Source organism: Aricia agestis, chromosome 3, assembly GCF_905147365.1.
Source record: "Aricia agestis chromosome 3, ilAriAges1.1, whole genome shotgun sequence".
Classification (NCBI taxonomy): Eukaryota; Metazoa; Arthropoda; class Insecta; order Lepidoptera; family Lycaenidae; genus Aricia; species Aricia agestis.
Window position 1 is genome coordinate 5156233 of NC_056408.1, and position 27928 is coordinate 5184160.

General features: G+C 35.6%; 1 protein-coding gene across 1 annotated transcript in view; it reads right to left on the bottom strand.

The window, feature by feature from the left end:
• Window positions 1-27928, bottom strand: part of LOC121740584 (cadherin-99C) — a 190473-nt gene that overhangs the window by 61017 nt on the left and 101528 nt on the right. The window contains exon 3 of the mRNA XM_042133320.1: window positions 19339-19397. The gene's annotated coding sequence lies outside the window, so the exon portion shown is untranslated. The remainder of the gene's footprint in view (window positions 1-19338; window positions 19398-27928) is intronic.

Sequence of the window (27928 nt, forward strand, 5' to 3'; positions counted from 1 at the left end):
TAATCCAAAGGTTATTTAAATTGACTTTACCTAATTGAGTTCCAGTGAGGCTTCGATATAACATTGTAACATTTTATGAGATTAGTAACGGATCCGTCTACCTATTCATTACTAGACACATACGATTATATTATTAATGCGAAAAAGTGTCTATTTGTTACTTTACGAATAAGCCGCCAAATCACTTTTGATAAGAAACAACGAACGTCACGAAAAAATATCCGTAAACCAAACGTAGAAGTGGGCAATAAACTGACTTTATTATTATCTTATATATAACATTCTCGTGTCACAATGTTAGTCCGCGTACTCCTCCGAAACGGCTTTACTGATTTTAACCAAATTTTATATGCATATTCAGTGGGTCTGAGAATCGGCTACTGGGTACTTTTTATATTGATAAGTGCATTTGTTGATTAAATAATAGTAAATTATTACAACTCGAGACTGACGGCGACCATTGTTTGTGCGACGGGACGGGACGGGACGTTGCCATGGTAACATACTTATTTAGTCACTTTAATAAAATAATAATATGCTCGAAATCTCTCGAAATACTATATTATTATGGCAAAGCAATGTTTGCCGGGACAGCTAGTAATTTATAACAGTAAGTTATAATAATAAAGTCAGTAGTATCTAGAACAGCATATTATAAATGTGATATAAAAATATGAATAAATAAAAATGAGGCAGTTATTAATAATAGGAGAAAAATAGTTTACTACTTTCTTTTTCTAACAATAGGCTTTATTTTACAAAAAATATAAAACCAGCTATAACAAATTTGTCTCCGCCATACCCAGTTACTCGATTTACATAATGACACGATTATGTCCAAATATATAACGCATCTGGTCAATACAGTGCGAAATATATATTACTTTATTAATATGGACTGGTTTTAAAAATTTACATGATAATAGTGAAAACGATACTTTATAACGATAAAGATATAAATGACCCGAAATTGGAGATAGAGGCAATCAATTTTCGCAAAATATTAGATGGACTCCTATACTTGGCAGGCCACTTTCGCTTGTTCAGGCTAATGTTAATCGTGGATTAGCTAGCATGATCTTTCTCTTGAAATGAAATTATGTTTATTTGGATAAAATATGCTTATGAATATGGCTTCTTAAGAAGAGAAAGAAGACAAGTCTGAAAGAAATTCAGAACTTAAATCAGAAAATCCCGCGCCCTTGCACGTCAACTGTATCGAAATCTAGCCAATGGCTATTAAAAGTAAAGTAAAGTATACTTCATTAGAAAGGTCATGATAGCTTATGGTACACTGTTCTCCAATTTTGAGCTAGATACAACCAAGCGTGTACAAAATCTATTTTTACAGTGTCATCTGATGTTTCGGTAGCCAATCAAATGTCGCCAAATCGGACTACACAGTGTACTGTTATAATTTCGGAACACTCCCTATACGTAACAAGCGAATCCCATTGATAACATGACAAGTTTGATACCAATTTAGCATACAAGTAGCTGATCCTGTTCCCATAAATATCCATTCACATAGCTCAGGGTTCAGAGACATCATACATCTTGCAAACCTGGTATTACCTCGTTTCTGGTTTAACTAGGACGATTTTTATTACACGTCTATTTTCTTTATCACAGTCTGCAATATCTTAAGGCTGATGGTATTCTTGAAGTGAAAACGTTTAAGCGGCGCTGCGCTAAAGTTCGTTAATCACGTCGAACCGTACATTTTTCGCGGATAAAAAGTATCCTATGTCCTTTCCTGGGACTCAAAGTATCTCTACACTAAATTTCAGATAAATCGGTCACGTCTAAACAGTCAGCCGTTTACCGCCGTAACTGACAGACAGTCAAACAGACAGATACACTTTCGAATTTAAAATATTAGCATAGATTGGTAGATAGTAGATATCAATCTATAAAGTGGGACAATCTAGGTTTTGATATCTATAAAGTAAATATCAAAAGCTTAAATATTTTTTAACCGACTGCCAAAAAGGAGGAGGTGATAATATGTTCGTCTGTTTATTATCAACCGAATTCAGCTTCACAAACGCTGATGATGATAACAATACCGATACAAACGATGCGATCTTATACGGCATTTATACGGACATTAACGTCAGCATGTACTATGTAGCAATATATTCTCCTACGCGTCTCGGTAATCGCACCATCCGCGAAAGGACTACTATAAAGTGAAGCACACATCGTTGAAGACTTATGGACGTTACCGTTAAACTGTCTGACAAGAGGCTTTTCTAACGTATCAGACATTGACAAAACGTAGTAAAACCATAACTCTGTAACAATAAGTCTGGTATTCATAATGTGGAACTTTTTTTTTATTTATTTTTTTTGGGATGTTTAAGCATCTCTTTAATTTTTACCGAACTTTGAGGCACCATATATCCCATGACTGCAACTCCTGTAATTCATTGTAAACCCACGGACTCTTTGTACTTAGTACTACAATTTGGTAGTATTTCAAAGAGTCCGAAGGACAATTAATCAAATCTCGGGACTAGAAACGAAATTAATCAGAAATGTGAGTAGGAAGTGTTCTGATTTACGCCCCTAATCGAAGCTTTATTCTATAACTCTACAAATAAAAAAACAAATATTAGTTTTTTACGAGATATGTTTACGAGTATTTTGACATTTCTCGACCTACGACCGCATCCTTATCCTATTACAAAATGTCAGATTCTGTTATTTTTTCGTCAATTTTATCTATATATTTTATCATAGATAAAATGAATGTATAAAACAAGTACTCAATTCATGACTTACCGTTTCTCAAATTAAATATTTTAATTCAAGCAAAATCATTAGAGAGACTATATTAAAACTCGGAAGTGAGGTAATATTTCAGGGGTAAGTATCTCTCTGGTAATGCAACCTTTATAATAATACGTCCCGTGGTTTAAAAATCACAAGACATTTATCCTCATTTAACTAAAGTGTCTTAGCGTTACGTTACGTTAAATGTCGCGTGGATCATCCTGTGGACATATTTTATAACCCTCTATTTTATAACATAATAAACCTTGTGATTTTTCAAACCAAGGGACATGTTAAGATTAACATTGCTCTCCTTACAAGTTGCCTGTGTAATAAAACAGCGCTTGCGCTGTGTTTCGCCGAGTGAGTGAGTTTACCGGAGGCCCAATCTCCTACCCTATTCCCTTCCCTACCCTCCCCTATTCCCTTCCTTTCCCTTCCCATCCCTACCCTCCGCTATTACCCTATTCCCTCTTAAAAAGCCGGCAACGCACCTGCAGCTCTTCTGATGCTGCGAGTGTCCATGGGCGACGGAAGTTGCTTTCCATCAGGTGACCCGTTTGCTCGTTTGCCCCCGTATTACATAAAAAAAAGAAAAAAAAGAGAGCAGGGTTTAATACATAGTGTATATTATAAACCCTTACTACTCTTTACATGCGGAAACGCGGTGACACTAGACTGTACAGTGTACAGTAAAGAAATGAATTTTTATCACCTGTTTGTGCACAATTATACTTTCTACGGCGTATTCGATGGTAATTCTGTATGTTCGCCGCACTTTACACCTTAAAGTAAATCGCGAATTTATTAGTCTAGTATCTTGTAAACCGTTTCTTGTGGCGTTCTTTTATGGCAACGTTTATAGTGGTTAAAGTAAAGCAATTTAGTTTACGAGTGACTGGAATAATGTGCGTTCGCTTCGGGGTTTACACGTAAACGGGTAAACGACAATTTGCTAAAGTTTTGTTCGAAAGTATGTCTGTTTGTCTGTTACCTGTTCACGCTTAAACCTCTGAACTTATTTGCATGAAATTCGCTACGCTATGTAGAATGTAGATACTTTTTGGACTGGGAAAGGATATAGGATTAAAAAAATGTAATAGTGACTCTTTGCGTATCGCAATGACGCCCGCAACTCTGTTGCGCCAAAATTCGTTAATCGAACGAGAACCGTAAATATGAAAAGTATCCTATGTCCTTTCCCGGGACTCAAAGTATCTCCAATTTCAGCAAAATCGGTTCAGCGGTTTGGGCGTCAAGACTCAAGACAGACAGACACACTTTCGCATTTATAATATTAGTAAAGATGGTCTAGTAAACCGAAGAAGTAATAACAGATTATATTTATAAAACAAACGCATTTCTACGGATGTTAATTTCTTATTGCGCTGTGGTCACCTAGTTGAATATACATGGACATATTACTGTACTGGTTAATGACTGGTTAGTGGTTACGCAACAGCTACCACATAGTGACAAACAAGTTAAATCACTGACAAATGGTTCATCAGTTATCCGCTCAGCGGGGTAATTATGGACTTATGCAGGTACGGTCGGAATATGTCGCAGGTTTGAAGCTGGTAAGATACTGGGGATATAGTTTGATATATGATGTAAGTAAAAAGGCGAAACCGCACTTATAGCGTGTCAACACTACAACGGAACAACGTTAGGGTCAATTCAGACCGCAACGTGACGAGGCGAGGCGAGGCGCGGCGTGGCATAAATTTGTATGGATTTGACAGATTTCAATTGCGTGAGACGTCTTGCAAGTCTGTCAAATCCATATAGAAATGTATCTACGCGTCGCGTTGCGGTCTGAATCAACCCTTACACGATATGCAGTCAAATATTGTTTGTATGAAATTGTATAAGCCATAAGGCATAGGTTTCATGGCAGGACACATTCATCAAATAACGGTTTCAGTAACTGTATCCGGTTCCAAAGAAGTCAGTTGCGCAGAAGTAATTTTATAGAGCCAAAATGTAGCAACGTTACACGTTACAGCCAAACATATGAAATTGTATGAGACAGGTTCATCCTACAACGGTTTCGGTGACTGTAGCCAGTTTCATAGAAATCAGTTGCGCAGAAGTGATTTTATAGAGCCAAAGTGTGCGCAGTACACAAGAGCGTACTTTCTTCCTCTACTCTCATAATATTAATCTAGTAGGACGGATGGCACATGATCAGGCGCAGAACCGACTTTTTACATGCCCATCCGAAGCATAGATCATCTTTCTTGACAGAAAAACAGCTGTTCACCCTGCATTGTCCTAGTCAAAATTGAAAATTGTAAACCACATTTTTCCAACGCGGGAATCGAAGCCACGAGCTCCGAGTCAAGAGCCACACTCTATACCACAAGGCCACGGATACAGACCGACAAGGTTTTAAATGAACGTAGGCGGGGGCACTGCCGGTAAAGGAGAACTGTCAAAAACATGTTAAAAATGGGGTTTTTGTATGATGGCGAGTGGCGACTTTAGTTCCTTTTTTCGCCACGTTTATTTAAACCTTATATGTCTATATTATGTTCATGCTGACTGTACTAACACCATAAACAAAAAGCATCTAGCTATTTGCACTAATTCGTTTAATGTTTCATAATAAAACAGTTTCTTGCTGCGTATGTGATTACTCATGATTTCCGTATTGAAAGCTCAGCAGGGTCTAGTTGTAATGAATATTAAATAAAAGCAGGAAAAGGCTTTAACATTAAAATGTCGATTTAAAAAGTCAGATCATACGCAATGAAAGTCACACTAGGTTTTTAAAGATCAGCCCAAGAAGTTTATTTTTTTTTTATAAATCTGAAATTACTGATGTCCGAGTCTATAATATTTATTTATCGAAAAACGATAATTACTTTTAATCAGTAATGCAATAAATGATTTGTTTTTTTTTTACAATCGTCTCCTTTATCGAGTTAAACAACAGTTTAAGTTAATAAACATGAATACAATTTATGGTATAATACCATACCATCTCCATCGCCATTGATCTATAAAACATAACAGTTGAATAAAATTAAACCACGACAAGCAATAAACTAATAGTGCCATCGACATCGAAACATTTTTATGTGAAAGTAAATTATATCATACGTTTACGATGCGTGGTTTATTCCATTACTTTAATGCATTCGAATGTTTATTTTATCTCGCGGATGTAACCTAATTGTCATTAAAATGGCATTAAATTTTCTATAGCTAATGGCACCGTTAATGACAAAAGAAATAAAGGTAGATTTATCGCGATATATACTCCGATTGGCGATCACTGAGATTGAATAGTATCGAAGAAAATGAATTGTACCTACTGCAAATTCATTCTTCAGTATAAGTAAATTCAGTCTTCAGTAAGTGTAGTATAATATATATTAAAGATAATATGATAAAAAAAGACATTCAAAAAGCCTAGACATAGGCAAATATAATATGTATTATCAAATTGTAATTTTAATATTTATGAGTTTTTAGATACAGCCTTTCTACTATGGTAGATATAATTACTTAACTAATTCCCAAATCAAAGACAACGCTATAATATTGAATTAGACTTGAAATTTTAACGTTCTCTAACTGGTGCCCTGACTGTCGCCTCGGGGCACAAACTAATGAGTTTGTCGCCCACAAACGGACCCAAATACAAGTGAAAACTATCAATTATAGCGTTACATCACTAACAGATTTATCGATACATCTGAGATCGCATTGTAACAACACTATTAGGATATGAACGTATATTAATAGTGTCATTAAAAAGAACGAGACCTACACGATTGCGCAACTTACACATTATGCTGGGATAATTAAAGATGAGGCTATATTTTATTTGTATTCTAATTGTAAATAATGGTATGTGGGATAATAACTTAAATTAATATTAATTAATACGGAAGGTAAGAATATAATACACCACTTGGGTTATAAGAGCCAAAAGCAAAGATAACGTAAGGTAACATGATGCCTGGATAGGCTACAAACTTTCTTTAAAGCTGGTACTGTTAAATAAAATCAGATATAGTAGCTACTCTCACGGATATCAAATTTTTACATTAACCTTTAAGTGATATATAAAAATATTATAGACGTAACGAACAATAATACAAAATTGGGACCAAATCCATAATACTAAATCACCGAGAGCTAAAACAGTAACCGATACTACAGTTAGATTTAATAGGTAGTAAAACAAAAGATGAGCTAGCTACATTTCCAAGTGAAAGGCATTTGATTTATATGTTAAAAGGTATTTATTTATGTAATACGAGACATTTGTATGGAGTTATAAAGGAAAATATTACAACATACTGCCGGTTCAGATTTATTGTGAACATATAAAGTAATGATGTGGCTTCCTATAAACAGTCTTACATAATGATTTGTATTGTTGATGAGATATGGCATAGAAGCATACTCAAATTTAGGGATTCTTATGTCACTGTTTCTTTTCTCATGATTCTGTAAAGGCTTCATACGCAGACAGGCCAACCTGGCCGGAATTGTACGTTATATGTGCCGTGCACAAAACAAGCCGCGAGCAGTCCGACTTGCACGATCGGCCTTTCCGTATCAGCCTGTATAGTTGTATACTCTATCTATAGTCTATATTATAATTAAAGCTATATACCAGGGATTCCCAATCTTTTTCAGCCGGCGGCGCAGTTACACGTCTCAATATTTTGTTACGGCGCCCTACTAGCTAGGTATCTATTAGAAAAAGATACATAAATAAACACATTTAATGATTGTAGTAATTAGTAAGGTAAAGCAGGTAAATAATAATAAACAAATATTTAATCATCTGCCTGCTTTGTCTAATTCATTTTATAATTTTATTTTATAATATTTGTGGTTTCGGATAATGATGGAGGATCGACTCACGGCCTTTTGCCTTTCCACGGCGCACCAGGGCGCCGCGGCGCACAGTTTGGAAGCCCCTGCTATATACAGATGGATATAACGCTACCGATGTAATTACCACGATATAAAAGAAATACAATGTTGCCCTTATTTAGTGAAGTTAAAAATTTTAACTGCTGTAAATAATTGGAAGGCTCTTTTTTTTTCAATGAATATAATTTCAGTCTGAAACTACTTTCAATATGAGATCTAAAGCAAGGTTTATCCAATAAATAACTTTATGACACATACCTTATGACTAGCCACTAGGAGTCTACTGTCTAGTAACAATTGAAACAGCAAACAAAACACGCGGATGTTTGAACTTTCTATAGGCGTGGTGATAACCTCGATATACGCGATTCTTCTAGGAAGATTCATCTCAACCATAAAGTATGCAGATTTGGAGATAAGCCACCCACTAATATTTTAATTACATATCAATATGCAGATTATTAAGAATTATTGCATATTTTGTAGAATGAGTTCTACTTTATACTGTTTATAATAAAGTTATATCCAAACTTATAATAATAATAATAATAGCTCCCACACCGGTTTCGGTGACGGTGGCCGGTTTCATTGAAACCAGGCCAGCTACGCAGAAGTAATTTTATAGTGCCCAAGTGTGTGTGTATATTCCTCTACTCTCATAACCCAATGGGACGGACGACCGACACGACTGGCGAGAGATCAGGCGCAGGACCGACTTTTTACATGCCCATCCGACGCATGGATCATCTTACTTGTCAGACAATCAGGTGATCAGCCTGCATTGTCCTAACCAAACTTGGAAATAACATGTTTCATGAATGTGAAAATGAATAACATGAATCGAACCCACGACATCCGAGTCAAGAGCCGCGCTCTATACCACTAGACCACGGAGGCGTCCAAACTTATATTAAAAATGCGAAAGTTGCTGGCGCCATCCTTACCTACTATACCTAACGAAGACTATAACTCTCACTGCATAGCATAGCTTAAATTGTCAGTGACTATAACTATCAGTTGCTTGTAGTATACTTAGAATTTAGGTAGTTTATACGAATTTTGTTTATAGTTTGAGCACTACTTCGCTCAAAATATTCGCGTAAATCTAAGAAAACATTTTCACCGAACTTAGTTTGATCACAAAATCAACATATCAGTAGTAGAGTAGTAGAAAAGTGCAGTTAAACATTTCTCAAGTCCCACGTTATGCTACTGGCATATTTTGCTTTTCTCACGGAAGGAGGACTTTTTGTTTAAATTATAAGTTTTTTAGTTTTAATTGACAAGGCTGTGTAGAGCTTGTCCAGATTAAAATAAAGCGCCCCTCTCTTGTATTTATATTATAAAAATATCCAAAGATGAACTCTTTTTTTAAAAAATTACATTTATGCCAGCTATTCAAGTAATGGCTGCCATCCACGCTACGGTCTACCGGAGAGGTCCACCTGTGCAGGTGCCTGAGCAAGAGTCACTCGAAAGAATTGATTTTCGATTTTGCGCCGGTCGACTGCGCAGGCCTAAAAACTGCACTGTAGGTCTATTCCCACACAAAATCCGGTCTGCCTGCGCAGGCATACCTGCACAGGTGGACCTCTCCGGTAAACCGTAGCGTGTATGGCAGCCATTAGGTACTTGAATAGCTGGCATGAATGTAATTTTTTAAAAGGAGAGTTCGTCTTTGGATATTTTTATAATATAAATACAAAAGAGGGGCGCTTTATTTTAATCCGGACAAGCTCTACACAGCCTTGTCAATTTAAACTAAAAAACTTATAATTTAAACAAAAAGTCCTCCTTCCGTGAGAAAAGCAAAATATGCCAGTAGCATAACGTGGGACTTGAGAAATGTTTAACTGCACCGTTTAAAATAATTAACTGATGCGTGATAGCAGTTGCCACAATACAAATAAATATAGTAGCGTAACAATTTTAATTGCAACTCAAAGAGGTTTGCGCGACACAAGTTTTAAAAGCGTTAAACTGCGTTGTTCTGCTTTCTTAAGTTTTCTCAAATCACGCTGATGCGTGCGCCCAATTCCTGTAAAATTTTAGTTTTTCTTTCAGTAATAGTTCTTTCAGTAACTATTACTGAAAGAAAAACAAGCGAACAGCTTAATTATTATCATCAACACGGATTATCATAACTAATGTGTGCATTGATTGTTATTTTGACACCTTCTCCAGTCTTGACTTTCACACTTAACAGTAAAATAATATACGGTCTTACCACAAAAGGTGTTTAATCTATTGAACAGTTGTTTGGGACCATTTTGTACTGATTTATTTTGCACTGATTTTTTTCTAATCAACTGTTCAACAGTTGTTTAAATATTTTGTAGTAAGACCATTAGTGTTTAGTTTATAAGATGAAGATATTTATTATGTGCAAACAATATTTTTTTGTATTAAACAAGAAAATTGATAACTGTAAATGTACGCGTGGCATACGAAATTATTCACTATTCAGTGCTAGTTATTAACCAATCCTTTTCTCCACATAAATTAAATAATAATTGAAAACTACAGTAAGGGGTTCCTGCTAGAAAATTGTAAATAATTTAAATATAAGTTAAAAGACATAATGAAAACGTAAAGGAAACCGAGTGTGTAATTTTATCTGCAGCGATACCCTGCAACTTTGTTCCTATCCCGTTATCTAATCGGGATAAGTATACCCTGCGAGTACCGTGGGGTTAGAACTCAGAAGATAATTTTAATAAAGTTTATACAGAAACTTATTTGCTATACTATAGAAATGTTATAAATGTGTAGTAACTAGTACGTATACAGGTTGTTCGGGTGAACACCGTTATCCTTAAAACCATCAAATGAGCCCGTCAAAATGAACAACTTTTTCTATGACAAATATTCTATGAACAATGCTGGGAACTCAAAAAAAATGCCTTCATACCCATACAAATTGCCCGGATCAGCAATTTGTATGGGTTGGTTTCTCATAGAAAAAGTTGTTCATTTTGACGGGCTCATTAATGGTTTTAAGGATAACGGTGATCACCCGAACAGCCTGTAATTTGTATATGTTAACGTCTAGAATCGCTGAAAAGATTGAGAAAGATCTGGATTGAATAATGGAAAAAGAACGTTATGAGTGACAGTTTTAATGAAAATTTCGGTATATTCCGCCATAATAATATACTCAAAACACATTATAAAATGAGACAAAAGACTTTGTGAAATAAATGAGTAGAGTCTTAGCTAGTCGTGTTAGTTACACGACTAAAAAGACCTAGTATGACGAGTGTCCAGGCGCGAATTTTATATTTTTTTAACCGGAAACTTTTCCATTAAAAAAAAAACATTGAAAGGGTGGGTTAGCAAAGAATAGGCCTTATTAATACGAATGTCTTCATATTTTTGTATTAACTTGATGAAAGGTTGTAAAGTCTGGTTCGCTATGTCATGAGTCCAATTTGGATAACCAATCAAGATGGTAATAAGGGTTTGATTAAAACCCATCAAGGTCTCGTCTGGGTCAAACGTGCTACCCGTGCCCGTAATCTGACCAACTAGATCGAGTGGCCCAGATGACTGGGCCACTCCGTATAATGGACTCCATTATACTTTTGTTTTCAGTAATAGTTATTGCAGTCATTATAAATGTGATTTGAATTGCGGAGGCCGTTCGTTACCTATTAGTATTTAATTTACTACTTTAGTAATTGGATAAAAATACAAATATAAATATTTTTAACTATATAACGACCGCAACTTCGTTGCGCCATTTCGTTTTTCACGCGAAAACCGTAAACTTTTCCGGGATAAAAAGTATCCTATGTTCTTTCCCGGGACTCAAAGTATCTCCATACTAAATTTCAGAAAAATCTGTTTAGCGGTTTGGGCGTTAAGAGGAAACAGACAGACAGATAGACAGACACACTTTCGCATTTACAATAATGGAAGTATGAATTCGAAAAAGTATATTTGTTACCTCTTCACGGTTAAGCCGTACGTACAGTCAATTTTGGTGAAATTTTGATATTAAGATACTTTAAGTCCAGGAAAAGGACACAGGTAAGCTCTTATTCCTGAAAATGTACGGTTCCCGTGCGGATTTCGGCGCAGCGAATTTACATGAGCAATTTTTTTTTTTATGAAATAAGGGGGCAAACCAGCAAACGGGTCACTTGATGGAAAGCAACTTCCGTCGCCCATGGACACGCGCAGCATCAGAAGAGCTGCAGATGCGTTGCCGGCCTTTTAAGAGGGAATAGGGTAATAGGGGAGGGTAAGGAAGGGAAGGGAAGGGAATAGGGTAGGGGATTGGGCCTCCGGTAAACTCACTCACTCGGCGAAACAGCGCAAGCGCTGTTTCACGCCGGTTTTCTGTGAGAACGTGGTATTTCTCCGGTCGAGCCGGCCCATTCGTGCCGAAGCATGGCTCTTCCACGTATATAAGTCCTTTCTTATGTTTTAAACACAAGTTCCCACTGTTGGCTTCGTTCTAAAGATAGCGCGATTAAAACACACCTGTAGGCGGTACACGGTAGATTTTAAATGAAAAGTTAAATTAATTTCTTTACATGATAGTAGATTGAATTTAATAATAACTACCGGTTACATAGCGTGCTTGTCTTGACTGCAATAATTATTACTGTTACTCTAAAGTCTTTTAGTTTAATTTATTGGAATGGCTTGTAAATGCACTTTATCTTATTCAAAGTTGCAATAAAAAAATCCGCTGTTAACGTTTTGATACTTTTATGAATTATTATGAAATGGGTGCGAAGGTTACACAAAATAACAAACACAAAATTATCAATAGCTGTATATAGAAGGCTAGCCAAGAAAAAAAGAAACAGTTCATCATACCAAATGACGTCTTTGCAATGTAAAAACATTATTTTTAATTTATAATATCGTCAATTTAATATAGGAACTCCGTTAACTTAACGGACGGCTCTGGTCAGTTTAAGGAAGACGTTACCTCTTCACAATTTCGCAGCGTGTAATTCACTCTTCCGGCACCTCGGTCAGTTCATAAATATTTTACCCAGGACTAGACCTTTATGCTTTAAACATAGAGTTCACTTTAAACACTAAAGGTAATCTAAACTACCTTGAGCTGGAATGTGGCTATGTCGAAACGGCCCTTTCTGGAATGTCCTATGTAGCATGTTGTTTGGTCAAATTATACTAACTGATACATGTATTTTCACTAGTAATCAAATGTTACACTGTGACAAATGACCTCTGTTTCTGTTATATTGTTTAGGTAATATTGACCATAGAAACAATACATTTTGGTGGGTGTGAACGACACAGGAATTACATTTAAATACCTCGCAAGAAATTTTGTCAGTTACAAGACGAATGTATCAGGTTAGGTTGTATTGGTTCGAATTCTTCTGAGAACTATTCCCTGATTTAGATAATTTAAAGTCACATTAATTTTAACACTGTTTAGACTTTAGAGGCAGTATAGATACTATTAATATAAAACGTTCTTTTGTCGAAACTCCATAAATCTATGCTGTCTCTTTTATTTGACGTTTCTGAATACGCTTTTGCTTTTCGATGAAGTCCGGAGTGGATCAAAGCTGTATTGATGTCGGATTAAACTAGCACGATCGAGACACATAACTTTAAGTTTACGCTGAAATCTTAATTTTTTTTATTTTTTATTTTAGCTTTAGTTTCAATTTTATTTTTATTTTAGCTTTTTTGTTTAGGTAACCACTAAGCAACTGTATAAGGTGTACAATGTACCATCGAGTAAATAGATTCCTAGGCAGTTAACAGACCAACGTCATTTGGTCGGATCATGTCAATTCAATGTTAATTGTGATCTGTCGCCTGGGTTTGACGTAAAGCGACCAAACTAGGTAGGCCCCCAGGCCCCATCTGCCTAGGAATCAACTTTTCTGATAGTACATGTACTGTCTAGACATCCAACTTCGAATTTAAATAAATTATATTACATAGCACAAAACTCTACAGTAGAGTCCAGTCTAAAAGTGTCAGTAACTAGATCTAAAATGATGAATAATTGCATACCTAATACAAACTTAATTCAATACAATTAATTTCTAAATGACCATCGATAAATAATATCTGGATATTAACTGTATAATAAGCAGTAATATAATAAAACTATTTCCACTGCGCCACCCGTCGAGCCCACCTACCGAACAGGTGTTTACTTTTTACTTTAGTTGCATAACTTTATGAGTTATGCTCTGCCCAGAAACGGATACAAAGACGGATAGCAGTTATTATTTGTCTAAAGACAGAGAAGAGGGGAATTCCAAATAGCTAAATATTATGGCAGATTGGATTTCGCGTATTTCTTGGCATAGCTTGTCAGATTGTCTGCTTAAATAATTATAGTCTGCGTTTGAACATGGTTTAAGAATATACGTAGAATCGACATGTTTTGTTGTAATTACTCTATAAAAAAAGTTATCAGTGAGATGTAGACGAAGAATTTTAAAACATCAATACATATTCATAACATTTTTCGTTACATTAACAGAACCTTAAACGCTTCGAACTGCTGTTACTGTTATGAGTTACCTAAAAGTTACAATGATTTACAAAAACACTCCAATTTATGATGCTCTATTTTATTGCACATCAATGGCCGAAAGTAAGGTGCAACCTTTGAGTGCAACCAATAGGGTAGTAAAGAGAAGACATACCGTTAGATTATATTATTTATAAGAATGCTCTTCGGTATGTGTGTTCGTGGCACAAAATGACGATAGATCTTTCTGATATTATAGTTAAGTAAATTATTTTCGATATGGAAAAACTAGTATACAATGAATGCATCAAAGCAAAAATGCTACCAATTTGAATTTGAAGTGAAGGTCATAAGAAGAACGTTTATTTGCAAAAACATGATAAATAAAATAAAATATCTTTTTATTCAAAATGGGTATCATGATACACTTTTTGAAAGTCGAACGAAGAAACTACGTTGCCTACCACCGGTACATGGTATTGACAAAAATATGTTACAATATGAAATAGCACTCATTGTAATAATGAAACGTCTTTTTTAATAATAATGAAATGTCCGAAAAAAAAATCGAATTAAATTCTCAAGCCACTAGACTCTAGAATTTCGGGCTTGCGCCGCCGGACTTGGCAGGCGTATTTTTTTTTTGTGTATATTTTTGTAATAGCTAGGCAGAGTAGGGCGCCGTGACAAAATATTGTGACGTGTGATGTGATTGTGCCGTAGGCTGAAAAAGATTGGGAACTCCTGCCCTAAGAGGCATGTCAACCCTTTATAAGTCTGTGGTCTCGACTCTCGCTGTTTGATATATCGAATGTAGGTAGTACTAAACAATATAAAATACGGTTATTGGATATTAAGATATGCGTAACGCAATATGAATATTTTAACCCGGGTTTTGGTGGGTAATTTGATAACTCAAGTATTTCTACTTGTGTTACTAGTTAGTAACGATAAAATAGATTATCGATTATGTAATATTATGACATTCCGTTTTACTGGTCACATTGGGATTTATAATCGATTTTACATAAAACGAAGGAGGGCAGTTATGTTTGCTATCATTAACGCATATATCGCAAGTCGCAACTGACTAGAAGACTATGGGAATAGCATACAATGCCATAGTACTTTGAAGACAATAAAAATCTAACGATCCCGCTCAGAGACATTTAATTATGACTTAACTGTAATGAACATTTTCACAAAAATATTAAAGTAATTTTTATATTTCTATGGGTGTAACTTTTATGCATAGTCCAGAAACACGAGTCCCGAATGATTAAAGTCAAAGATCTACCCACGGATGTAAGAAAAAGGGTAGAGAACTCAACTATGAAAACTAACGTTACTTATAGTAATCATTGGCTCTCTAATAAGACTCAGCAGCTCTTCTATTCTATCAATTCACATCTAAATCTATTACTATTATTATGCGACGATAACTGCCCGTACTGCCGTTGGTTTAATCTTATAATATACAATGGTCAATAGCCAATAATACGATCATTACTTCGATAATCCGTAAACTTTCGATTGAAAGCCTTTCCCTATTAAATAAGTAATACTCAACAATAAACTGGTTATAAGCCCACTTAGTGGAGTGGTGTCATTTTGTAACCGGTCGATAAGACTTTGTTTCGATGAACATAAGTTCGCCATTTTGTTGAATAAGCGATTTGTAGGCCGCATGAGGTTTACATTGTTAAGGTTGCTTATACATTAGTAAGCAATGAGCCCAGACTTATTAGCCACAAATAAGTCGTAGCCTAGGAAAAAATCGCATAGAGCTGAATATTGGCAGAGGCCAGAGACGTTAATCCTTAAAAATCCTCGAGCAAAAAAATTTATTTAAGGTCAAATGTACGAAATTGATGCTTTTCCCGTTTTCCTCGAAGACGACAAAGGGGTATGAAAATTTTGGCCAACCTACCGTCCGGAATTGTATTTTTTCACGTTCACGAATATTTTTTTCAAAAATGGATAGCTAACATCAATACGAACAAAAAATAATCTTGGACGAATCCGCGTAAAGTGTCACATTTCAAAGATTTGAGCTGCCAAAGTTGTTTACTTTACGCGGTTTCGTCCAAGATTATTTTTTGTTTGTATTGATGTTAGCTGAACATTTTTGAAAAAAATATTCGCGAACGTGGAAAACCACAATGGCGGACAAGCTCCATAGAAAAATCTTTATACCCCTTTATCGTAAAAGTAAGTTAGACAAAGTTGTACTCTACAAAAAATAATATTTCAACACTTTTTCGTACGACTTTTGTGATAAATGTCGGGTTTAAAGTTTGGGCATTTCAATTTTTTTAATATATTAAAGTAAAAGAATGGGCTGAAAGTTAGCAGATAGTGTGAAACACTCTTAAAGCCTTTTAAAACCACATCCAGAACTCACAAACCATTTGCCGTGTTGATATTTTTTCTCTGTACGCAGTTCTGTTTAATAATCTCGTTTGTGTATTTTATTGTTAACATAATATTGTATACAGTTTATGCATCCCTTTTATAGAATTCATACAGAGGTGGAAACGTTTTAAAAGAGTCAAAAATGGTAAGAACACTATATTCTGATAATCGTTTTTAGTTTAACATCTCAATAAAAAAATGAGTTTTTAGCTTATTGTAAATAATGTATGAAAAAATGATCCTAGCAACCGAACCCAAGTTACGAAGGCTCAAGGATAGTTTAGGAAACTATCCTTGAGCCTTCGTAACTTGGGTTCAGTGCTTTAAGAAAAGCTTTACCCTTTACTAGACTCTCTTTTCCTCCAAGGTTCAATACTACTAGCATGGTTACTACAGAAAGATTTTTTAAGAATAGAAATAGTCCCAGATTGACAAAATAAAAAATAAAACCTTCTAATAGTTTTTTTTAATCTTTCGCATTTCTATGGTCATCATGCTTAAGCTTCAAAAGTAATTATAACTAAGTTCATGATGATAAATGCTAACCAAACAGCTTCAAGTGCGGTTTGTAAAGCTGCGGCTTGGAACAATGGAGGATTCTCATGGTCTGCGGTCTTTTACATAACAGTCACACAGTATGGAATTACTGGAATGGGAGACTGTGGGAAATGTTGTGAAACAAGATGTGGACAGATTTTTATCTGACTTGATGCAAAAAGGAAGTATATTTTTTTTAAATATGAAAATCATTGCCACCCTTTCACACCTTTAATGATTACTTAGAATACTTAGCTTTAATTTAATGAAGATTTTAAATTAATAAGCTATATAATACTTATCATCTAAAAATCTTCAGTAAATTAAAGTTAAGTAGGAAATCTTTAATTTATGTGTTTGAGTGCGCCCGTCAGTGGTGTTTATGTCGCAGTCGACTGGTTAAAAAAGCCATTCCATCAAACAGCTAGCCCTTTAACTGAACAACGTCATTCAATCACACGGCTATACGTCGTTTAGCCGACATGTTGACTGCAACGTTCAACACTACAGCAAGATGACGCTTAGCCAACTGGTTAAATGGTAAATTAACTAAGGTGACCATTCGTTTAGTTCTATTATTACACAAGCGTAATGATAACAAGCAGATTCATTGTATTCTAACTCATTTTGAACACTATATTTACGAAAAATATCTTAATACAACCACAAAACACCGGTTAGCTGACGCCATATTGTAAACAAAACGCACCTAGCGCTGCAGTGGTGAGCGCTAAACTAATTCAATCAAACGGCTTTTGAATCAGCTGTAGTGTTGAACGTTTTGAGCGACTAAAATATTCAATTAAAAAGCTAGACGTGTGATTAAATGGTGTTGTTCAGTCAAAGGGCTAGCTATTTGATTGAACGGCTATTTAAACCAGTTGGCTGCGACATTAACACAGCGTTATTTCCACCGGCTTCATTACATGTATAATATACACTTTGAAGTAAAATTAATATTTCTATATTTTATATACGAGGAAAAGCCTTTAAGACAGGGGTATGTTAGTTTGTTTCAACAACAGCGGCAAATCCGATTTTAATGAGAGTCTAAATTTTAAGTCATCAATATAATTGGCCTCTTGGGTAACATTTAAATTCGCAACTTGAGTCTTTTTTTTATGAAATAAGGGGGCAAACGAGCAAACGGGTCACCTGATGGAAAGCAACTTCCGTCGCCCATGGACACTCGCAGCATCAGAAGAGCTGCAAGTGCGTTGCCGGCCTTTTAAGAGGGAATAGGGTAATAGGGGAGGGTAGGGAAGGGAAGGGAAAAGTTGAGGGTAGGGAAGGGAATAGGGTAGGGGTTAGGGGATTGGGCTTCCGGTAAACTCACTCACTCGGCGAAACACAGTGCAAGCGCTGTTTCACGCCGGTTTTCTGTGAGAACGTGGTATTTATTCGGTCGAGCCGGCCCATTCGTGCCGAAGCATGGCTCTCCCACGAATGAATTTTCTAGTTTTCAGCTTTTCCATTACTATAACTGTTTATCTCTAGCTTTATACTTGTGTTACAGGAAATTGATTACACAAGAGACCACAGTAATAAATAACCCATGTAGAAGATGTAAGTAATAAATTCTTATCAATTACAAGCAATGAAGACATTAAATTTAATTTATGTTATTTTTAATGATTAAAACATATACACAAACAGGAGACATCTTACTAGACTCCCTTAGATATCAAAACCGCTTAATTTAAATTATCTTAATTTTATTTTAATAACTATAAATAATCTTGTTAACTAGTTGACACGTTTTTTGAATAAATGCATATTTTGGTTTGTGAATAACTGAATACTTTAACCTTAAATGGAAATTAAATAGCAGAATAGAATTTTAAGTGTCATTATTTGATATAATTTAATTGTTCTACAATCTAAATAGTCACATAGAGGCAAGGTAGTAAATAAAATGGCTGCAGAGGTGTTAGAATTATGCATTGATTACACCTTTAGGCCGGTATAAATAGTCAGTACTCAAGATGCATCTCGGTCTCAAGACGCGGTTCGGCTCTATGATTGGTCCAAATGTTGGCAGCCAACCAATCACAGAGCCTGAACCGTGTCTTGAGACCGAGACGCATCTTGAGTGCTGACTATTTATACCAGCCTCAGAGTAGAGTGGCGAGACAGTGCTCTCGGCCGAGCACTCTGTATGTTTTGTACAGTGCCCTTGGCCGAGTACATCCAGTAAAGGTAATATAAATAAAAGTACTCACGCAGCAGTTCTTACTCCGATGTTTTCGCATTCCTCATATCACCTGTCTCTAGACTCCATCTGTAACAATTACATAAGATTATGTAGACCTTGACATAAAAACATGATAATTCAAATTACAATATAATGTAAGATATGCTAATAAAATTCCATGTTTTGTTTGTGTCTGGAAGTATTTTAATGAAACAAAAAGGACTTCAAAATAAGACTTATACAGCATGAGTGAGACATGTTCAATACTCGAGGACGTAGGGGTAGCGCGCGGCGCGGGGCGCCAGCCGCATAGTAATTTACTAAGTGTCCATGGTTCATTTATTTAAAGGGAATTTGGTCAGAAATTAAGTACCTAATTTTATTACATAATTATAATGAGAATCGAGTACCGAGTACTCTCCCTAAGTATTGATCATGCCTCACCAGTCACGCTGTACTATGCTTGTAGTCCCATACTCCCATCATAATAATAATTATTATGGTAACTAGACGCCTTGTTCTTCTGCGTCTTAAAGGGCAGCTGTTATTGTTAGTCTAGTGAAAGTCGTAATTAAGTCATAACAGGAGCTTAGTAGTAGTAGGTGATTGAACTGTGATTTCCCTTAAAAAATTTCACATCACAACCAACTTTTCTGTCTTGTTATCAGCAAATTATGTGACCAAAATATAGGATAGTTCTTCAGTAACGTCAATAATCCGATTTTAACGTTAAAACAGATTTACTCTACCGTATGTTTATATCGTGGCAACAAGTTAGCCAACAAAAGTTGCGGTACAAAAAGCATTGCATCTTATCTGAGGTCAGCACAGCTCCCAACATTGTCTCCCACAATGGCGAACAATGCACAATTAGCACATATTCACCCCTCTTATTGTTTCCTATTGATTAGCTAACAAATAAACGTATGAAATTCTAAACATCGGAATGCTATCTTTGTGCATTGTCCGTGAACCTCCGGGAATAGCAATTAAGTGCGTCTTGTAATTATTGTAGTAATTATGTTTTGTGGTGTGCTAGAATCTTGCACGATAAACACTGGAGAAAGCATATGATGATGGAGGGTACAACCAGTTTTTACATGCCTGGAAGCCTATGTTATGGTATCAAATCCCACTAGGGTATTAATATAAGGGATTTAACAAGGGCCTGATTGCACCTACCGAGTAATAATAGTGGCGAGACAGTGCTCTTGGCCGAGCACTCTGCTCGGAAGGTGTGATCATCTTCTTATATATAAAATTCTCGTATCACAATGTTAGGCCGCGTACTCCTCCGAAACGGCTTTACTGATTTTAACCAAATTTTATATGCATATTCAGTGGGTCTGAGAATCGGCTACTGGGTACTTTTTATATTGATAAGTGCATTTTTTGAATAAATAATAGTAAATTATTACAACTCGAGACTGACGGCGACCATTGTTTGTGCGACGGGACGGATGGACGTTGCCATGGTGACATGGTTGCCCGCTATGTATTTCCAGTCGCTCACTTAGTAATATAGTCGCTCGGATAGAATTTTAATATCTGAAATAGATTAATTGCAATCCACGTTTTGTAAGCTCGTTCTAGATTTTATTATAAATCAATATTAGTCGTTACTTTAGTTTATTTTTCGCTTAGTCCAATTAATACCGCTCATGTTATTAAAATCATCATCACTTTTTTTTAGTTACAATTACATCAGTCGCAAAGTAATTTTTTATTCGCTCGTTTTATTATTTCCCATTCAAAATTTTGACATAAGCTCCATACATTATCTGTCAAACTCTTCATTTAATTGAAGGTTAATCATAACTAACGGCCGTTCCCAATATTTGATCTATCTCTGGTTTTGCCCTACTAGAGATAGGAATAGCTGACATTAGAGACATATATTTTATGTCAATTGTGAGCTATTCCTATCTCTAGTAGGGCAAAACCAGAGATAGATCAAATATTGGGAATGGCCGTTAATGTCTCTGAGTACGGCGGTTAGATTAAAAAAAAGTCGGTACCTAAAATTACTCGTAGTTCATCTTCATGCCCGATTTCTGGGTTTTTGAACATGAGCTTGTCTTGCTACCAGGGTACTTCATTGACCAACGGCAAACAGTAAACAAATCAACAAAAGATAAACTTTGTGAGAGAAATTAAAGTATAAGAAATACAATTTCTTGGCCATCAATTTTTATGAAAATAAATAAGTTATATTTCATATCTCAATCATTACGTTTCCGGTTCGGACATGAAATCATTAAAATCAATTGTTAACATATCAAGACATATTATTACCGACAACAATATAATTAACATTAACCAAACAAGTTATGTTCAATTATAACGAATAGTAATTTATTATAGCAAACAACGTTACAAAATTTGGTTAGTATTTCTTAATTGTCAGTATGTTGATACTTTTAATTACGTGAAAGGCGCACTCACTAAACGACTTGACAGATTTTGATGCATGAGGTGTCATTAGTATCGGATTAGCCGAGCATAAAAACCCATGTGATATATAACATAATATTATATTGTTACTTTCTACGTGTTATGTATTATTTACGTAGGTTTTTATTTGAGCATCTTGAAATCTAGAAACAAGAAGAATTGATGGTTTACTATGACCATTATTTAAGAGAAGTTCTCTCGATTCCGCAAAGATCATCATTAAATAAATAAATAATAAATAAATAATTTTTATTTCATTTAAGTACAAAAGTTACAGTAAAAGTACAGTGATGGAAGCTACCTAGTAGGTTTAGCCTGTATCAGGCAACATCCCTCTTCATCCTTAGGTCTATACCTACTCTACACCAAAATATCAAAAGAAACTTTGAAATTAGTCTTATACGAGAACAACAGAATTTAAACAATCAGTTTACAGACGATGGAAAAATCAATGAACATTCAAAAAAATCCAAGTGTTGAACCTCTTAATTTTTAAGTCGGAGAAATGTTTATAACATTATAGATGTTTAAACATAAAGATTATTTTAATAGAACTAACATATATTTAACAAAATCTCACACAATACCAAGATTTTCCAGCAGTTTCAAATAATCTATTCACTATCAATTAAGCAGCATCCAAACAGAATAGCCGATAACTTATGAAAGTGTGTGGGTGAAGCGACTGGTTCTGTGAGTCACACCCATGCTGGTCAGCACAGTTCCGGTTACTTAATTAAATTATTTACATAACGTGACTTTTTTTCTTACAAAAGGTCAGTAGAGGTGTATTTGTGGAGCTGACCTCAACAATTAACAAATAAAATAATTTCTTGATATGTTATAGTAAATGCGTAGGTGTGTGTTCGTTAACTGTTTCGTCGTCACGCTTAAGGCGCTCCCCCTACGGAGATGCCGTAATTTACCGTATTTAGAGCCTTATAAACTCATAATTTGAAAGCTACAAAGTTATAATAAAAATACGGCAATAATTTTTAGTATATCAACATTCCTTTCCCCTTATTAATTTCCTATTTTTGTTTATTATACTCATGATATTAGCTTCCAAAGTAATACCAATTTATTAAAATTGAAGCATACTTTCAGTATTTCACTAGTACTTACAAATTACGTTTATTTGAAACACAGGACAATAGACAATTTCATTAACTACATATTCCCCGTTAGAATTTTTTTTTAATCAATTTTGTACTAAGATAAGTAAAAAAAATAGGATTTTGGTGCGATCTCGGTAACGCGTCAAATGTATGGTCAAGGTCGTTTGCTCGGGGGATGGCCTTAAGATGCTCAACCTATTTGATACTTTGGAGAATTAAGAAGAAACTTGAGGATATTCGGTAGAACAATCTTTCGCTTAGCACACCATGATACTATCTCTTTTCTGCTTAATGCCATTGTGCAACAGTACCCGCGCTTGACAATTTGCTAGGCTATCGTGTGAAGCCAATAATGATGATGATGAAGATCGATTTTACATGCCAACAACTCATAAAACACCACATCATTAATATGAATGGGACGGTTTACCAAATTCAGCAATATTCGCATTTGCTAATCACCAAGATAAAAATCAACATACAAACTAGAGCAATAAATACCTCCAGTAAAGTCAATGTAGGAGTATTTATTAGTTCTGGTTTAATTTATCGCAGATCAGGTAATGGTACCGAGTTACCGACAGATTATATTAACTGGTGTCTGAATAGTTATTGTAGAAAATATTATGTCCTTTATACGTTTACATCTATGGTCCTTCGAGCTATAATTATGTAGGTCACAGGAGGTCGGCGCGAGCGCACACCTGCGCGTGCTCCCCGTACAACTTCGTTTCAGGCACTGAAGCGCGGGAAATAGGCACTTATCTCCTGAAGCTGGATTCTGGAATGTCGTTGCGTCACAGGTGCGGGTGTTATGCCGTGCCGTATCGTAAATAGCAGCTACCGTACTCTTATTTAAGTATGCTAAATGATGTTTTATTATTTTATTGTATTATTATATTATGTACAGTATTATTATATATTATTATTATTATTTATGTTGAATCTGTCGTGCGTCAGGCGTAATATGTATAGGAACCACGGAAGATCAGGTACCGCGGTGCAGTGTTCTGCGCCGTGGTAATACACCTGGGGGGTGTGCCAAAATCTTTTCGTTTTCGCTTCGTTATAGAATCGCCGATGAAAATGTATGGAATTGACATAAGCGTTCGTTAATATGACGTTGACGTTCGACGCGTCTTATGTCAATTCCATACATTTTGATCGGCGATTCTATTACGAAGCGAAAACGAAAAAGTTTCGGCTAAATGGCCTTAGTGGGTATCCTTTTCGGCATTATACAATGCACTGCCTAATGATGCCATATTTTTTTTTTGTAGTTTGTTGTTTGTTTTATTTTTTCTTTTGGTTTATTTTTTGCTTTTTTTTTTTTTGCTTTAGTGTGTGCAGTGTATTGTATTTATGTTTGAATAAAATTTTTATTATTATTATTATTATTACTATACAAGGTAATACAAGGGTAACAAGGGCGAATATAATAATAGAGAATAGACTGAATATCAGCAAGTTACACTTTAATGATGGTAAGTTAATATATTTGTTGGAAAGCCCGATTGCCTACAATTTTAATACGAGTCACTCTGATAACCAAGAGGAATATTATGATTTCTCTGAACTTTAGAGTCTCAAGCTGAAATCAATCAACCAACCATAAGGAAATATTCGAAAATTTTACCCTCCTTGGGTAATAAGATAGATAACTCAGTCCCCTTCTAAATATCTCTGAAGTAATGTAACAAATTGACAAATATCCGTAATCGTCGAGTCTGGCAGGTCATAAACTACACTTTTATGGATTAACAAGGAAGCGTTTTATCTTACAAGTGACATTAACGTAGAACAATACTAGAGCAAGCGGTACTTATCGGAACATGAATGAATTGAGTAATGTTCGATCAATGACTTGAGGCGCCCGCCTGCAACATAGTTTTGCAGGACCAATTTCGCGTAGCATATAGTAAGGAGGTTAGTAGAATAATAATGCACATGGACATGCTTCTAGACGATACAATTTTTATGTGATTATATATAGAATTTCATCATGCATATACGGAACCATATGCATGGTGAAATTTGCGATGAATTAAAGCCACATTAGGATGGGCTAAAGTTTTCTAACATTATTAGAAATAACTTGCAGGAAATAGGTAATGCCTTACGGAGCATATTGTTAACATTAATTACTTCATGTCATGTCTTATGCTTATTTATGTGACCGTAATAGTAGTGCCTAAGATTAACGTTCGCGTCTAATAAATATTGATACTAATAGGGGTAATTTATTTATTTATTATATCAGGCATCTTGGCCTATATTATAAATACCTTATAGACTAACATACATACATTTATACTTAAACTAACACTAAACACGTATCGTCTGCGACGTGGGGCGCGACGTGTTCGGAAGTCGTCCTCGGAACCTCCTGTAAGAGTGGGATCTCGATTTCGGATGCAGTCTCAGTCTCTCGACCTGAGTTGACCCATTTAGAATTCAGTATACTAGAGATCGCCCAATGGTCGAAATTCGACCTTAGTTTCAACGACATTAGGACTACTAAGTACCTATATTTTGTAAAAAAATATATTGGCTTTCTCATATTTTTTTCAACACTTGTCTCTGGGACTCCGCTGATCTCAGACTGGCCGTGTAAGCATTGTCTAATAGTATCTGAGATTCAATAAAAAAAACTATAATCCATTTTCAATTTGTCACCTTGTTGTCAACAGACTTCAACCATAAATAAAAGAGTATAATTCGTATGTATAGGCTTGTCACTCAAAAATCTGTCATTTTTCCTAGTAGTAGCGTCGTAGTGTGTGTAACGTTTTATTTGTTAAAAATATATATGATAAAAGCATAATTTTAGAATAATATTAGCTCGATGCACTCCTTTACCATATAAACTATAACTGTGCGAAATTTCATGCACCTACGTTTCCCCATTTTTCGTAAAAAGGGTTACAAAGTTTTTCTCTCACGTATTAATATATAGATATAACAACTGCTCTTTTCTGCGCTAGGAAACCTTACAATATTTCCTAGCTTAAGAGGATTCCACACCGCCCTTTTTTCCATACAAACGTTGTCCCCTGTTTCCTCCCTGGATAATGCTAGTAGATTTATAATTTTTTTCCTGAATATCTACGGCCACTAATACAATGTCCCTATGTTTTCTTTTTTTTTCATAATTTAATTATTAAATAAGATATGAACGTTCAAAAACCCAAAAAAATGGCCAGATTTTCCACTGTGTTCAAACGTCCAGAAAACAGATTTGGCTAGATTATACAAAAAAAGCAAAACATAGGAACACAGCTCAAGCCTTTTTTTAATCTTTAATGAAAAAAGTACTTAAATCGGTTAAGTTTTGGAGAAGGAATCAGGGGACAACGAATCGTTGATTTTCTGGATTTTCTGCAGTTGTCTCTATCGCGTTCTGCGGTATAGGCTTGAGGTAAGGGAGACAACTATAGATATTACACGTACTTTTTTTTCATTTCTCTAGCCGCTGTTGTATCCTCTTAAGACTTCTGACTACTTAAGGTTCTTTAAGGCTTAGCTATATTTAGTAACTTCTTCTAAGACCCAGTTAACGGGACTATTGATTAATATTGTAATGCTAATTCTAAATAAACATGACACATTAGTCCACTTTCGCCGCGTGGGCGGTGGGCGACACCCAAAAGAACAGGTTGGCAGAATGGCTTGTGCAAGCAGACAATATGGCGCGCTGGAAACCTGTGAGGTAATCCTAAAGGGTCTTTATTGTGACATTTAGTTTTAATGTATGTATGCAATAAATTTTATATTGGTGACGGCGCGGGCGGTGCCAAAAGCGAGACTGTGTCTTTCGGTTTTAAGGCACCACATCTCGAAAATCGTTCGACAGAAAGGGAGATAGATTTTAGTCTCTTCCTTTTTAGAAAGCTTTTGGTAGGTAGATCGGTGATTGGATGGGTCGTTAACGGCAGAATACGATCAGAAAGAGTGACATTATGACGATAGACGCATACGTGCGCAGATTGCTATCCTCAGGCTCCATCGAGCAATCTAAAGTCTTAACGTATTGCGCGATCTATACTTACACTTATTTGTAGTATCTACTCAATTGCTAAAGACAAGCTGAGTGATAAATTAAACATCGATGTCATTATAACTCCATAAACAATACTGTGATATCTTGAAAAAGGTAAGAAAATTAGTTTTCAATCTTCACCCCAGTGGGTCCCGAGTAGTTTAATTTTACGATAGCGTTCGATCCCGGATGCGGAGTTAGCGGGTCATAAACACAAGCGATAGTTGTGTTAGATTCATTAGGACATTGGCTTTATTACTTAGCAAGGTGCTAAGGGAAATCTATACAATATCCACCTTACGAGGAAAAATATGTATAGTAAATAACTACAAAAGGAGATAGTAGACCTTGAGAAGAAAAGATAGAAGGCCTTTGCCCAGCAGTGGGATCACTGGGATAGGGATAGGCTCTTAAGTACAGAAATTGAGTTTCGTTTTTACTTGACCAATACAAACTTCAACGAACAGAAAGCAATCTTTTGCCATCTAGACCGTCGATTTGCGCCGTGCGGCCAAAGTTGGGCGGCTTTAGTCACCCGTGTAAAACCCTCTTTAGATAATATCATAAATGCATAACCGACATAGAACAATTTAGAACATAGGATTAATGTCAGGAGGTGACACCGATCGTGCAAGGTGTCGACGGCGACTTCACGGATGATCGCGGTTCACGCGTTCTCGCGTTATTGAACATCATCGGTTTTTATAAGGACTTATAATCCCCTTTCCATAGTTAAGACTCTATAAAGAATAGGTTATAGTGAGTGGCGAATAAAATGTCATGTAACCTCTCTGATTCATCGTATTTAGGAAATATGGCGTGTTCGTAGTCCAAAAGCGTATAAAACACGGCTAAAACGTCTATTTTGTATGGCGTTGAAAATAACTTGGACCTTTTTACATGTGAAGTTATATTATGTACAGTACATAATATTTAGTTTCAACGGACGGCTCAGTGGTAAAAGGGGTTCAATCAGCCTATATTCGTCCACTGCTGAACGAATATAG